We start from the raw sequence: 15,796 nt of genomic DNA, 5'->3' as shown, positions 1-15,796 counted from the left end.
CAAAATAAAAGTGGCTCCCGGGGATCACAAATGTAGTGTTTGGCATTGACTATACAGGGAAATATAGCATGGAAGAACGACTTTGGCTTTGGATTTTTGTCATTTTAAACTCGTAAATAGTCTTTGGCATCTGCTATAGAGCAGTGTGACCTAAAATATAGTGTTTGGCACGAAGCTGGTGGAAATACAGCCAACGTTATAATTGGAAAGTCAATATTAATTGAATCAGACCATTACGTGATGTTAGCCCAGCTGCTGTTATGATTGTATGCTTACACTATACTTATACTTACTGGTCTTTATGCCTGCTGGCAGAAATAGCGGCGACAGAGGATTTCCACTCGCATTGAGAGCTTGTATATCGCTTATTTTCGGCAAAGAGATTTGGTGTAAAGCAGAGGTCTTCAATGTTTTATTTCATTTAATTTCATTTAATTTAATTTAATTTAATTTAATTTAATTTCATTTCATTTCATTTCATTTCATTTCATTTCATTTCATTTCATTTTATTTTATTTTATTTTATTTTATTTTATTTTATCCAGGCCAATGGGCCCTTAGCTAAGAGAGAGATGAAGCAGGGACCCCCACATACTGTATACAATTGTGATTATATGTTCATAGATTTCATAGATAACTAGCACTATCATAGATTTCATAGATAGCTAGAACTATCATAGATTATAGATAGCGACGCATTGTGAGCTTGTAGATCTGCTTTTTCAAAAGATTTGTATACATTTTTTTCATTTGAAAACTTGTGAAATGGGACATTCTGCACAATGAGTACTTTCTACTTTTGGTACATAGTACTTTCTACTTTTGGTACATAGTAGTATAGTACATTTTGATACCAATACTTTTACTCAAGTACATTTTGAATTCCGGACTTTTACTTTAGTATTTCTACATTGCAGTATTGATACTTTTACTTAAGTAACACATGTGAGTATTTTATCCACCACTGGTAAAGACTTTGTCTCTATTGTAGTGCAGTTCTTTTTCCCATGTCCCTTCCTTCACTTGTACAATAACATACAGAACACAAACACATTCATCTTCAGTCTTGTCTCGCTCTGTCTTTGTCCTCCTGTTAGCTTGGAGCTACCGTTGGACAGGAAGACAATCACACACTGTCTTCTGTGGTGAGGTTAGGCAATTCCACTTTTATGTTTAACCCATTCATTATATATATATATATATATATATATATATATATATATATATATATATATATATATATATATATATTCAAAAATGTGCCAAATATTTCAAGATTTTTCAAAAATAGCAGATCTACAAGCTCATAGCGCGGCACTCGGTATGGAAGAAGTACTCAATTGTTTTACTTTAAAGTAAAAGTATCAATGCCATATTGTAGAAATTGAAAGTTCGGTATTCAAAATTTACTTGAGTAACAGTGCAAAAGTATTGGCATCAGAAGTACAAATAGTAAAGGCACTCATTATCCACATTGTCCATTACATAAGTTCCCAAATGTATACAATACACGCGCGCGCACGCACGCACGCACGCACGCACGCACGCACGCACGCACGCACGCACGCACACACACACACACACACACACACACACACACACACACACACACACTCTCTCTCTCGATTTGGTGTTCTTTTATTTTGAAGATACATTTCATTGTGTTGTGCTTTGCTGTGGATAGGTGTTACTTTACAGTTGAGTTCCTCTTATTTTGAAGGAACATCCAGAGTGTTTCCTGCTGCGTTTTGTAGCTGTTACCCGTCTTGTCTCACCCATGCCTGTGTCATGGTTTTCACCTGTGGCATGTTAGCCTCAGCCAATCACCTGTGCCCTGTTAGTTTCAGCCAATCAGGAGTTAATTGTGCATGGTGTCCACCTGTGTCCTGTCAATCACAGGGTCTATATATACTCCCCTGTGACCCATTCTCTGTTATTTGCCAGTGTGCTGAAATGTTGTCGTTGGTGGTTGCTGTTGGGTTCCTTGGTGTTCTTGTATATTGAACGCCCAGTACTTTATTTTCTAGTGCAGTGATTCTTAACCTAAGAGTCAGGTCCCCACATGATTTTTTTTTGGGGTGGGGGCATTGTGATCCAACACAGGCCAGCAATGTCTGTAGGAATCATGAAAACAAGTGGGGTTGAGTTTCTCCAGCTAGAAATGTGTGACCATGTAGAAAGCATTGGTGTTTGGTTTGCCAATCTATTCCCCAAAACAACCGTTGCTACATCAAAAGTAATAAACAGACTGTTGTATAAAAACTGGTCAAACATTGGCCAAACAGTCAAATAATATAAGGGGCAAAATGCATTAAAAAAAATTGCTGATCTACAAGTTAAGTGAGCTTGTAGATCTGCCATTTTTACAATATTTATCTGTGGGAACTGAATCAAACACAATTTAAAGCCTCAACTCCTACAATTCCAAGTGCTTGTCAAAGTGTTTTGGGGGGAGGGGGGGGTCACTGCTTCATCTCTCTCAGCTAAGGGGTCCTTTGACTGTAAAAACGTTAAGAGCCCTAGTAGTGTTTTCCTCGTGCATTTTGTCATTTCCAATCATATAATGTATCTGGATACTCGTAAACAGAAGACAAAGTAAAGCAAGCAACAACAACAAGCAACAACAATTCAGATATATCATGGAATTTATTCAGCATTTTACGACTGCTTAAGTCAGGGGTCTTCAAAAGAGGGTCCGTGGCTGTGACCCCTAGGGTTATGACAGGGGGCCGCCAAGTTATTATTATTATTTTTTTACATTACACACTACATCAATGGCATGAAACAGAATATAAACAATATTATATAGTCCACAAAATAGTGTCCACAAAACCCAGGTAAAAAACTATGCATCACCATTTAGTTAGAAAAAGGATAATTAGCTTGCTTCCAGTATACATATGAAAAACAAAATACTATTCGAGGTTCAAGGTTGTACTTTATTGTTAAATCTTTTGTACAGGTAAATAAGCGTAAAACCTTTTTACTTCACTGGAGTATTTCCAATTTTTTATACTTCTACTCCGCTACATCTCAGAGACAAACATTGTACTTTTACTCCACTACAAGTGGACCTGTACCAACCACTCCAAAACATTTGCATTGATGAAGGTACACTGCCGTGGGGGGCTAAATTTCAAAGTGTACAATCCCATGAAACCTGTCAAATATGGCATAAAATCATACATCCTGTGCGATTCTGAGACGGGATATTGTTTCAATATGAAGCCATACTGTGGTCGCAGAGAACATATTCCCCTAGTTGACACAGTGGTCTTTCTTCTGGATGGTTTAGCCGGTTCTGGCCACAGATTGTATATGGATCATTTCTACAACTCTGTAGGCATGTGTGACAAACTGCTAGGCCTCCAGACCCATGTCTGTGGTACACTGCGACGGAACCGAGGTGAACCACCAGTCATTCGACAGCTCACTAATGCTGACCTGGGAGTTGGGGATACCATTGCAAGGCACAACAACAAGGTGATGGTCTTGGCGTGGCGGGACGAGAGCATTGTGAGAATGGAGTGAAAAAGTGGCTAAACTGAAGCCCTCTTCTATTGTGGCAATAAGTCCATGAACGGGGTTGATAGATTGGACCAGAACATTACATACTAGCCGTTTGTCAGAAATTCCAACGTGGATAAACAAGTGTGTAGCCTATTTGTTTAAAATGTGTATGTACGATGCATTTATCATTTACAAGACAAAACATCCACAGGGCAACTGCAAATGTCTTCTCTCGTTCATGAAATGTGTGATAAAATCATGGACCAGCCCGGGTGAGGAAGAAGAGAGGAATGCTCCTCCACCTGCAGAGGCTCCTAGGGCAGAAAGGGCACCCTTCCACGACCCTCAGTGCAGACTGGAGGCCAACTTTGCAGGCGATGTACTGGTACAGTTGCCTCCCACCGCTCCCAGGAGGTAGACTCCTCCTTCTCCACCTCCTCTTCCCTAAAAATCACAGTAGTAAAATATGAAATAGTTTAGTAAATAAAAATCATCATAATATTATTTACACTCCCTGCATGTCTCAGGCTGGTCCATGAATTTATGATGTAAGGTAAGGTAAGGTAAAATTATTCTTACCTCCACTACTGCCCACCACATCAGCACAGGCTCCACTAGCCCCAGCAGGCCAGCACTACTGGTACCAGTAGTGCTGGTACCTCAGGGCTCAATACTAGCGTATTTACTGTTTCCTGTTATTGTGGGGAAAGCTTTCGCTGAAAATAGAGAGGCTAAATCTCATCAAATGGTGAATCTGTGGCTCAAATGCCAAATAAATAAATAATGGACCTTGATTTGAAAAGGGTTGAAACCCACTGTTACAGATGGTTCAGATGAGCAGGGAACACGTTATGCATGTTGCCTGCACAAGAAATATAGCAGTGGTCAGCAAAGACTGAATGGAATTATTTTCTTTGCAAGTCTGCAGTCCACACCTTTTGGGAATTAAGCAGTACTTCTTTGAAAAACCTTTTTTGTATCACCAAAGAGCACCTATCTTTCAGTGCACTGACTGGCAGTGCTTCTCTTTTTTTTAATATGGTTGTATCAACACTCCAACATTAAGTCAGCAACATATTTGGTCATGGTTTAATCTACCCAAAAGTCACAATATGGCACAATGTGCTAGAAGAACGGCAGTAATGTTGAGCTGGAGGAAGATTATCAGAAAGGTGGGTGAGAACGGGCGCGACATGCATGGCCCCTGTTGTTACATGATTATTACACCTTACTGTAACTTATTTTTTATCATTACTCACCCTATACCTTTTCATTACTAATATTACAGCACAACTCTAATACATCTGATTTGGTTTATATAGTGTGGTGCACATTCATTTAGGTTGAATAATTGAATTATGGCAAGATAAGAACTTCAGGACAGATTCAGAGAGTAATAGACCCAAGGCCAATAGACATCATAAACATGGACTTAGTCTCTTAGATCATCTTTCTCATCTGAAAAGGCTTTCATGTTTCAAAGTACGTATATTGACCCTCCGTTACCGTACAGATTTTGTTACTTTGGGTGACCCCCACCTCTGATCAGGCTCCTGGTGTAATGCCATACATATAAGGTACTGCCTGGCTGGCCCTGCTAACCTTTTATGTCTGTGTATGGTACTACGGCCTCTATTCTGTGGCAGTTTTTTTCCCGTTAAATCGGGATAATGGACCTGCGCCGCCCCAATAGGTTATTCTAGCACCTGCTCTACCCGTCACCATTATGCCGACGCCGTTATTTGCGCATGGAGGTGTGCCCGTGGGCGTGTTGTTGCTATATCCCCCACATTGCAATTCTACAGACACACATGGGTACGGGTTTCGGGGGGGGCATAGTGGAATCTAATACCACCCGCCGTCCATTTAGTCGTTTACAAGAGCGCGCCCAGGCGGCTTCAACGCGCGTCCACTTGGACACATGTGGACGCGCACAAGGGCTCCACCTCCATTCCTCGCATATAAAAGTCAGATGATCTGCGGCTGTGAACCCTCATGACCCCAGACAGACAAGCAAACAATTGAGATCAGCGCGAGAGAGAGAGAGAAAGAAAGAAAGACAGACAGACAGACAGACAGACAGACAGACAGACAGACAGACAGACAGACAGACAGACAATTTACATATACATTTTATATATAAATTTACAATTTATATATAAATAAATATTGGGATCATGGCAGAGATTCTGCTGAATCGGCTTGATGGAATGCTGGTTGTTCCACCAGAACGAGTCCCGCGCCAGCGAGTCTCCTACCTCAACCTGACTGGTATTTTTTTTTTTTTTTTTAATCAATACATTTTGCCGTTTTTATAGTGATAAAGTCGTTGGCAATAACATTTTTATTTTCCACAGAACGAGAAAGCGTGACGTTCCTGCGCCTCACCCGTGGGGCAGTGACAGAACTATGTCACTTAATTGCAGATGACCTAGAGCCCGCTGGCCCTGGCTTTGGTCCCCACTTGCCTATTGCTGTGAAAGTTACTGTGGCACTTTGCTTCTATGCCAGTGGCACTTTTCAAAATCCACTGGTCTTGGCTGGAGGAATCAGCCAACCCTCCGTAAGCAGGGCTATAACTGCCGTCACGAATGCCATAGTCCGACATGCAGGTAGGTACATCACTGGCATCCCTGTGACACCCGAGAGAGAGCGCCGGGGCAAGCAGGCTTTTTTGGCAAAATATGGGTTCCTTAGGGTTCTCGGCGCAGTGGATTGCACACATGTTCTAATTCGGGCTCCGAGGCTGAACAGTGGCGCTTATGTGAACCGTAAGGGAACCCATTCCATTAACGTCCAGGTGATTTGCGATGCAGATGAAAACATCTTAAATGTATACGCAAATCATCCTGGAGGTAGTCACGACGCCTTTATAATGGAACAGTCCGTCATCCCAGCAGTCTTCCAGACTCCGAGGAACCCCCCTCTAGATGGTTGGCTGTTGGGTGACAATGGCTATCCATTAAAGACGTGGTGCATGGTGCCATACCTAGCGCCGACAAGTGTGCGTGAGTGTTCTTTTAATAGAAAACACTCACGCGCACGTATTGTCATTGAGCGGGTCTTTGGCCAGCTCAAAATGCGCTACCGCTGCATGGACAAGTCGGGTGGAGTCTTGCAGTATGGTCCTCAGAAGGTAGCACGTTTCGTAGTGGTATGCTGTGTGTTGCACAACATTGCCAAACAACATGGAATGGTGCTGGACTTCGACGAGGGTAGATTAGCGGACTATAGAAGACGGCAAGCTGAGGTGCAGATGCTGCCCAATCCAAATTTAGAAGCAAATGTGCCACCACAAGCACGGGCAGTGAGGGACCAGCTGGCAGCGGAGCTGCGACTCCGCTAGTCATCATGTCATCTGCAGCCTGCCTCGTAAGTAATTTGTGCAATCAATCAGTAGCCTAATACATGCAATTTATATAGCGCTTTTATTATACTCCATGTCGCTTACTAAACAAAACATGGAAATGGTTGCAGTCAATGTAGGCATTTCTTTGGCTGTACATATTTTCTAAAATGTTTGTACGCTTCATTTCAGATGGGTGAGGGAGTTGGAACCAGCAGTGGAAAAAGTAGGCTACACATTTTGTACTATTAAAAAAGTACTTTAGTAAAAGTACAAAAGTATTGGCATCCAAATATAGGCCAACTTAAAGTACCAAAAGTAATTATGGCCCATTTCGCAAGTTTGAACATGTTGCAACTAATTTGAAAATAGCAGATCTACAAGCTCGTAGATCTGCTATTTTTGGCTTAAGTTCTCCTCATAAATGAGATGTTAGGGTTCAAGTGGTTAAGGTAAAAAAAATATATATATATCACAAACATTTGGAGGACCCCCTGTTGAAGACCCCTGATCTAAATCGTCACAGTAACTAGTAAGACACATTTTCCAATAATTGTAGTGGAGTAAAGCACAACATTTGCCTCTGAGATGTAGTAGAATAAAAGTAGGCTATCGGAAATACTAAGTATAAATGCATCAAAATGGTACAGTAAAGTACAGTACATGTTTTCAGTCTTAAATACTTTTTTTATTTCAATAATAATAAATAAACAATAATAACAATAATACTACAAGAAAACAAAAACAGGCCTTCTATAACTGTTTAAAAAAAAAGGCCATAAAACATCCTGGAAACAAAATTTACAAAATAAATTAAATAAAAAACGCTCGTGCATGAGGTCAAGGCAAGGCAGGTGAGGATCTTCGGGTCCTCACATCATTCTTTGTTCATTCACTACTTTCTTCCTCCCCTCACTCGCAGGCGTGAGCCACCACGGGACCGCCGGCCACGGGAGGGAGGAGGAGGAGCTGCTGGATGGTGGGCCGCTCTGGTGTTGGGAGGAGAGCGAGCTGGTGGTGGTGGTGGTGGTGGTGGTGATGGAGGAGCAGCAGCAGCTGGTCCGGATCGGGCCGCCGGAGGCCCCAGCACAGAGAGCGACTCCAGAGCTGCAGCGCTCCGCTGAAGGACAGCAACTCCCTGCTGGAGCGCTGCAACTCCCTCCCTCATGAGCCGCCCCTGGCTGACCATCTGCCTGTTAAGGCTGAAGAGACCCCGCCGAAGACCACCCAATTCCCGGTCCAGCATGCGGAACCCTGCCTGCTGGATCGCGAGAATTGGGTGGTCCTCTGGTCTTACCACATTTCTGAATCGGCGGGGGCGGGGTCTCCTCTGGGCCCGGCCTGCTGGAACCCCCGACGACCCTCGGCCTGCTGGAACCCCCGACGACCCTCGGCCTGCTGGAACCCCTGAAGATCCTTCACCAGGATCCTCGGCTCGCTCTCCCCCCTGTGTCTCCTCCTCGCCAGGAAAAGCCACGGTCGAGGGTTGAAGTGGCTCATCTGTGGGAATAATTGACATTTAGGCCAACTGCACTCATTTGTTTAGATTTTTAATAAATTATCATTTTGTTGGAACATTTGTTATGCTTCATTCTTTCCCCCTTGGTAATTGTTAAACTAGCCTATACTTGCCAGTCGATGTCACATGTTTGAAATGTAATTTTGAAATAGGCCTAAAATGTTATATTATCCAGCAGCCTCCACATTAATTAGAAGTGAATTGGTTTAAGGCGATCGGCGAATATACGCAAAATTCGGACTCGTTCCGAATAATTAAAAGACGCTTTTGCGCTCCATGTAAGCTTGCATTGACTTTATAAAGGTTATTAAAAAAAACGTATTGTTCGCATGAAAGAAATCGGCCCGGGGTGTAAGGACCTTGTAGTGTTTAATCTCTTGATCTCCACGTTTTCTTTTGGTGAGATTTCCCTTCAAATTTAGAGTATTTGCGCTGACTGTAGAACTTGGATCAGTTTCCTTTTTGGGGTTAACTTTGTGGAGGAAGTAGGCCTACTGTTGATTATTAAAGTTGACGCTACATTGGCAGAAATTGAGGGTTTGACGTCCATTTATGGCCGGATTTAATTAATAAACAATCATTTGTGGATTTTTATCCTGTGATTATTATCTAGAACAATTGTTTGATATTTTTTCGTTTGGGTTAGACATGGTGCTGCCCACTTCTTTTACTTTTCGTTGGAATTAAGTAAGTAATTCAGAAACACCTGCTCCTCTGCACGGACGGTGTTAATGTTTGGAATAGGCCTACCTACACACATGGCGGTCATAATAATCTCAGATTGCGCATACTAATGTCCGATGATTGTGTGTCTAATGAACGCAAGTGTGTCGTTTCTGACCATCCATGTCTGCACATTAAGCATGGTCTTACTCCCAAGAAATAGACCTTCACAAAACCAGGTGCAATTGGCAAAATTATTGAATTACCTCCCTCTGCCCCGCCAACCTCCACTGGTCCGCCGATGCCATATATACTCTCGGGGAAGAGAGTGGAGGCGGCGAGGTCTTCCGAGGGAGTGAGGACCTCCACCGTGCTTGGTCCTCCCCCTGTGGCCAGCAGTTCCCGTCTGTTAGCGGCGGCCTTGGAGTGATTGAGGGAATATTTTATTGACAATTTCAAGGTACAGCAGTATGATAAAATCAAGGGGAAATCCCAATGGATTAATCGCGAAATTACACATATATGCAACAAACCTTTTTTTCCCCGTTCTTTTGGTGGTGTCGAACCTTTTCTTCACTTGCTCCACACTTCTAGTGATGCCAGAAAAGGCCGACACCGCCGCCGCTACATCAACCCACGCCTGCCTTGCCTCGTCCCTTTTTGTAGAATGATGTGAGGACCCGAAGATCCTCACCTGCCTTGCCTTGACCTCATGCACGAGCGCTTTCACCTCATCGTCCGAAAAACGCGGAGCACGCCCAAGTGATGGTTGCACTTCCTCCTCCATTGTGGGATTGCGTGTTGTGGGTTACGCAGCCTGCTCTTAAAGGCAATGGCACCTGGCACACTGATTGGTTTGATTTGTGTAACGCCCAAACCACACCTATGCATAATGTAACGGGTAGCTCAGGTGTTTGGCGGGTCACGGGGGTGCCATAGAATACCGAATTTTGCGGGGAAACGCCTCTTGCCTAGTCCGAAATCCCTAATTAGTGGTTTGTTCAAATGTCCCTAGGAATAGGGCCCTACATGTTATTTATGAATATGGTATGGATGCCCAATGGCGACAGTACTTAATATGGGTCAGTATCATGACATGCTACTCACCATGATATATGATACCAACATAACCCTGACTTAGATACTGATGACATTTTCTTTCCAATATGAACTTACCTTATGAGCGGGTTAGCAATTTTCTTAATATGACTATGCAACATTACACTATGTTTACAATTTTATTATGAAATTAGTATAACATTGACTAGATTAGCGTTATTAATCTAAATGCATTAGATGGGATCCTATTAGGACCCAGTAATCTAAAGCACGGTTCCCTAACGTATTAAAGTGAATGAATGTAAACAGCCCACAAGGCTTAAACAAGGAAAAACACATAATTTCCAGGTATGCACTGTGAGCTTTTATATAGTATCCTGTAGATCAACTATTTACATACATTTACAAGACTGCTATGTAAGCAGTAAGCAAAGACTTTTTATAACGTCAAACCAAAATGTGTTAACCTGCTCTGTCAAGCAATTTCATAATCAACAACAATCAACATGACAACATTTCTTTCATGCCTACCAACTTTATTACTCAAATCCAGGGTCAAAGTACAACTGTTTGGTTCAGCAAGCATAGATTGCTCCATAAACGGCCTTAAACATTGTCATGGAAAGAACATCCAGCATCGTAAAAACAGTCCAAACTGCAGTATCCAGCCAAATCGTTATCGGAGACAAATTTTGTGTATTGTCCCCTTTTCCCTTGTCCCCCCTGGTAGCCTTCCATGTCCTTATACCTTCCGTTGCAGTGCCGGCAGTATCCAATCGTACATGGCCTCCTGTGTTTCCGATTGAGGTGGTCCCAGGTTATCCCCAAACCTGAGAAGTCAAGAACAGTAGCACTCATATAAAAAACATAGGTTACGTCGCAAGAAATGGATGCTCAAGGTAGGGTCTCCTTAGCCACCTAGACCGACTCCCAACCCATTCTATGTCTAAGTGTTTTGAGAAAAATTGTTACGACTTGACACTTTAATCAAATATAATGGAAAGTTATGGGTTGTTATTTTTTGCCTGCAGCGGCCAAAAGAAAAAGGTCTGCCCAAAAATATATTGGTAATGAAAATGGCACGTCTGCATTTGTTTGCTAAATAACTCCAAACAAGAAATGCATCCAGTTCATTGAGACCATCAGTGATGCGGAATCATTCTGGAAGGTGTGTAGCAACTCATAATGTAATAATGGCTCATAATGTAATAAGGGCTCATAATGTAATAAAATAAATGTAATAAAAACTCATAATGTAATAATCAGCTCATAATGTAAGAAAAAGATGAGCCTATACTGTAATAATGGATTTTTCTATAACGTAACAATGTAATAATATATTACATTAAAGGTATCATGACATTCATTTTCACTTTTTTTATTTTCAATGTTTTATTTGGGGTTTTATGACCTCAATTACACCCAAAAAAACTGAACTTAGAACATTCAGTGGATTTTCTGTGGTCTGGGGTTTTCTGAATAATTAAGCTGAAAAGTAATCTGAGCTTGGCCCTTCGACAGTGAGGTCACAGTCGATTAATCCCGCCCACTCTCCTCCTCGCCCCTCCCCTCCCCTATCCTTTCCTTTGGGGGGGGGCGGAGCAAAGGCGATGATTGACAGGCAAAATCCCTCACCAGCGACACCCGCAGGCAAAGATTTCTTTTTTCATTGCAGTTGAAAAGGCTTTAGAAATGTGAGAGAAAAACACCTGCCATTGATCACTGGAATGGAATTTTCACTTAAAACTTTTTGTACACTTTTGAAGGACCAGGACAAAGACTTTGAATGTGGTGTAAAAGTTAATGTCATGAAAGCTTTAAGAACCTCCACATAGGCGACTCATAATGTAATAAAACTTCATAATGTAATAACGTATTTTTATTACATTATGAGCCGATTATTACATTATGTGTTTTTATTACATTCTAATTATTACATTATGAACAGTTTTATTACATTTTATTACATTATGAGTACATAGGCGCTCATGATGTAACAAAAAAATCATAATGTAATAATGTCCCATATTTTGTGCTAAAAACTCCTGGTATCTTATAAGTATCACGGTAGTGTCATGTCAGTATCATGGTCAGTATCATGACCGCATCATGGTCAGTGCCATGGTCAGTATCATGTCAGTAGCATGGTAAGCATCATGTCAGTGTCATTGTCCGTATAATGGTCAGTGTCATGGTTAGTATCATGTCAGTATCCTGGTCAGTATCATGGTCAGATTCATGTCAGTATCATAGGCAGTTTCATGGTCAGTGTCATGGTCAGTATCATGGCAGTATTGCAGTATCATTGTCAGTATCATGGCAGTATCATAGGCAGTTTCATGGTCAGTATCATGGCAGTTTCATAGGCAGTTTCATGGTCAGTATCATGGCAGTTTCATAGGCAGTTTCATGGTCTGTTTCATCGGCAATATCATGCAGGGAAGGAAGGTCCAGATAGCTCAGTCGGTAGAGGTCTCGCCTTTGCATCGCAAGGTCATGGGTTTGATTCATTCCGGGTATCGCCAACTCAGCGTATGAGTAGCACGGCTTGATAAGTCGTGCGGCAACTACTGGGAGCTGAGGATATGTGTGGCGCTCCACTTCAGCATCCATCTTCCAGGAATCTAGCGCATCGTAACGGGGATAGACTCCCACGTGTTTCAGGCTGTTACCGACAATGGGCCACTCCCGACTTAGTTGTTTGTTGCTGTTTTGTTATGAAGGAAGGTCACCTGTCTGTCTGTCTGTCTGTCTCACTATCGGCAGGATAGCACAAAAATTACCAGACTGATTTGCAAAAAAGGTGGTGGAGGGGTCTAGCATTGGCCATTTAGTTTTTCTTTGATGGGGAGGGCATCATATGATGTTGTGACCCCAATACTTTGTATTTGAAGTGAGACCCTTTACACGGGAGAATGATAAACATATAGAGGAGCAGCATCTTCACCCATCCAGCTCTGGATGCTTAGGGATGTGGCTGCTAGAGAGCAATATTGTGTCATTGATTCCTGCTTTTAGCCCTGCCCTCAGTGGGATTTTTTTGTATTATTATATATAGTAGTATTATCTTGCCTTTTGGTCAAGTTGGCCAATGCTACACCCTTTCACCAATGTTTTGTGCTAATCAGTTTGGTAATTTTTGTTGCTGAGACAGACAGACAGACAGACAGACAGACAAACAGGGGACCTTCCATCCCTGCATGATGCTGCCTATAATACTGGCATGATACTGACCATGACACTAAGTGTTAGTGTCCCCCAATAAAAAAGCAGACTTAATCAGCTATAGCCTATCCATAACTCCCTAGCACCTCCATCGATAGCTAAGCTCCATTCCAGCACCCCCATTAAAAATTGCCTGCAGCTACTGGATACTAACCATGATACTGCCATGATACTGACCATGATACTGAACATGATACTGACCGGGATACTGACCATGATACTAATTATGATACTGACAGACTACTGACCATGATACTGACCAGAATACTGACATGATACTAACCATGAAACTTACATGATACTGACCATGATACTGACCATGATACTGTCATTATACTGATCAGGATACTGCCATTATACTGACCAGGATACTCACATGATACTGACCATGATACTGACATGACACTACCGTGATACTTAACATGATACCAGGAGATTTTGCCACAAAATAGGCCATTATTACATTATTAACTTTTGTTACATTATGAGTGCCTATGCGCTCATAATGTAATAAAACTGTTCATAATGTAATAATTAAAATGCAATAAAAACTCATAATGTAATAATCAGCTCATAATGTAATAAAAAAGGACATTATTACATTATGCCATTCTATTACATTATGAGTTTCCTATGTGAAGGTTCTTAATGTAACACATTATTAGGCTACATTGTTACATTATAGAAAAAGCCGTTATTACGTTATGCGCTCATCTTTTTATTACATTATGAGCTGATTATTACATTCTGAGTTTTTATTACATTTTTTCTTATTACATTATGAGCCTTTATTACATTATGAGCCATTATTACATTAAGAGTTGCTACAAGGTGCGAGGTTTCACCCTCACGCAGGGTTTTGCTTTGATGGTGTCGACTTGGACACCTGTCACAGCATCCTTTAAAGACATCAGTCACCATGCAGTTTCATACAATGAAAACTTTATTTTCTTATTCAAAGACGCAATAAAGCTAAAGAAAATCAATGCTTGTGGCTGTGCGTTCCATTATCTATAGTTTATAGTTTATACATCCAGAAAAGCTAAATTGTTTTACTGGAGGGCACCACTCCATAAATTCATCTCGATGGTCTTTTGGGGTTACTCTAGATGAATTAATACTGCAAATAATTAAGCTGGAAGAACTAGCTTGCTTGTCCTTTTGGCAACCCAAATAATTATGGTCGATACCTTTATTTGTTGAGTTTGTCCACACATCTAAACAAGAGAGATAGAACTTACTGTCAAGCCAGGCAAAGTGAGCTTTCTGGATAAAGCTCTCCTTTCCCACCACCTCCCGGAATGTTCTGCAAGTCAGAGCCAGGTTTCGGATAGCGGGGTCTCCTCCCTCGTGCACAACATGGAGGAAGATCGTACGTAAAATCTCCTCAGGCAGCTGTGGAAACAGAGAGCTTCATTACATAATCTACTTCAACTACAACTTCTCCAGCATCAATTTATAATGGGTCAGGTGTCAACTATATTTGTTTTGGCCACCTAAATTGAGTTGAGGTGCATACTGTTCCAACTGATCATCCAAGACATGTTCTAATAATCTGAGTCATCTATGGTACACCAAATAACTTTAGTTATACGTATGTTAATCAATACCTCTCCGTCTAATGGATGATCTCCATGTATGGAGATATGAGCATAATACTGTGAGACCTTTGTTTACTAACGCACCGATGAAAAGTTAAAGGGTGGGTGAAATTTAGGGTGTCACAGTAGTCTCAGTATAACTACTTACTTTTAATATGCCTTGAGCTGTTCCCTCTGGCTCTTCGTATTCTTCAAGGTCAGAGTCTTCAGTGCTCCTATCTGGTTCTTTAAACTCCATGCTTTCATTTGCTGGACTGGTTACGAGAAGGTTACATGTTGTATTGTTGTAATTACACTTGTACTGGTGTTATGTAGATCTTGTGATCATGTCCTTGTCTATGTCTTGTTCATGTGATTTTACCTTCTGCCCAATTTTGGACACAATAACCCTGACCTTGATAACAGGGTCTACTCCCAGGCAGGGAGCCACACAAAGACCCATACCTTGGACGGTCTGGTACCACTCAGAAATAGATAATAAACGGCTACTTAAATCAGAAATCCTCACATCAGATTGGCTATTCTTGTACTCCTGGATTCACCCATAATAAACCTACCGATTGTGAGGGAAACAGCCGGTGCACAAGACACAATGCCATGGGATGTCTTCCTCTGGAATTTGTGCCTCCTCCATTCCCAGGCAATGTGTGTGGTACCATCTGTCACAGGTATCACATTGAACCTGCCAAAAAATATAAATGAAAAACAATGTTAAAAGAACGTCTAAAAGGTATTACAAGATGCAGCATGCACTACCTTCATTCTTCGTATTTCACTCCACATTTGCTATTTACTATGTTTATTCCATACTACATTCAGGTTTATCAAGTCATTTATAATTGCTAATTAAAAAGTTTAATATTATTCTATACT

The 15,796-nt window shown here is 41.5% G+C and overlaps 1 long non-coding RNA gene across 1 annotated transcript; it reads left to right on the top strand.

The window, feature by feature from the left end:
- Positions 1-6,509: 6,509 nt before the first annotated feature.
- LOC308089922 lies at positions 6,510-7,861 on the top strand. Its single transcript, XR_013933578.1, has 3 exons — positions 6,510-6,882; positions 7,049-7,082; positions 7,779-7,861. It is a non-coding gene; the product is annotated as an uncharacterized lncRNA (long non-coding RNA).
- The last annotated feature ends 7,935 nt before the right edge of the window (positions 7,862-15,796 follow it).

This window comes from Gymnoscopelus braueri (assembly GCF_963280865.1).
Source record: "Gymnoscopelus braueri genome assembly, chromosome: 8".
Taxonomy (NCBI): domain Eukaryota; kingdom Metazoa; phylum Chordata; class Actinopteri; order Myctophiformes; family Myctophidae; genus Gymnoscopelus; species Gymnoscopelus braueri.
The sequence above is the reverse complement of the archived record's forward strand: the minus strand, read 5'-3'. Positions and strand labels throughout refer to the sequence as shown.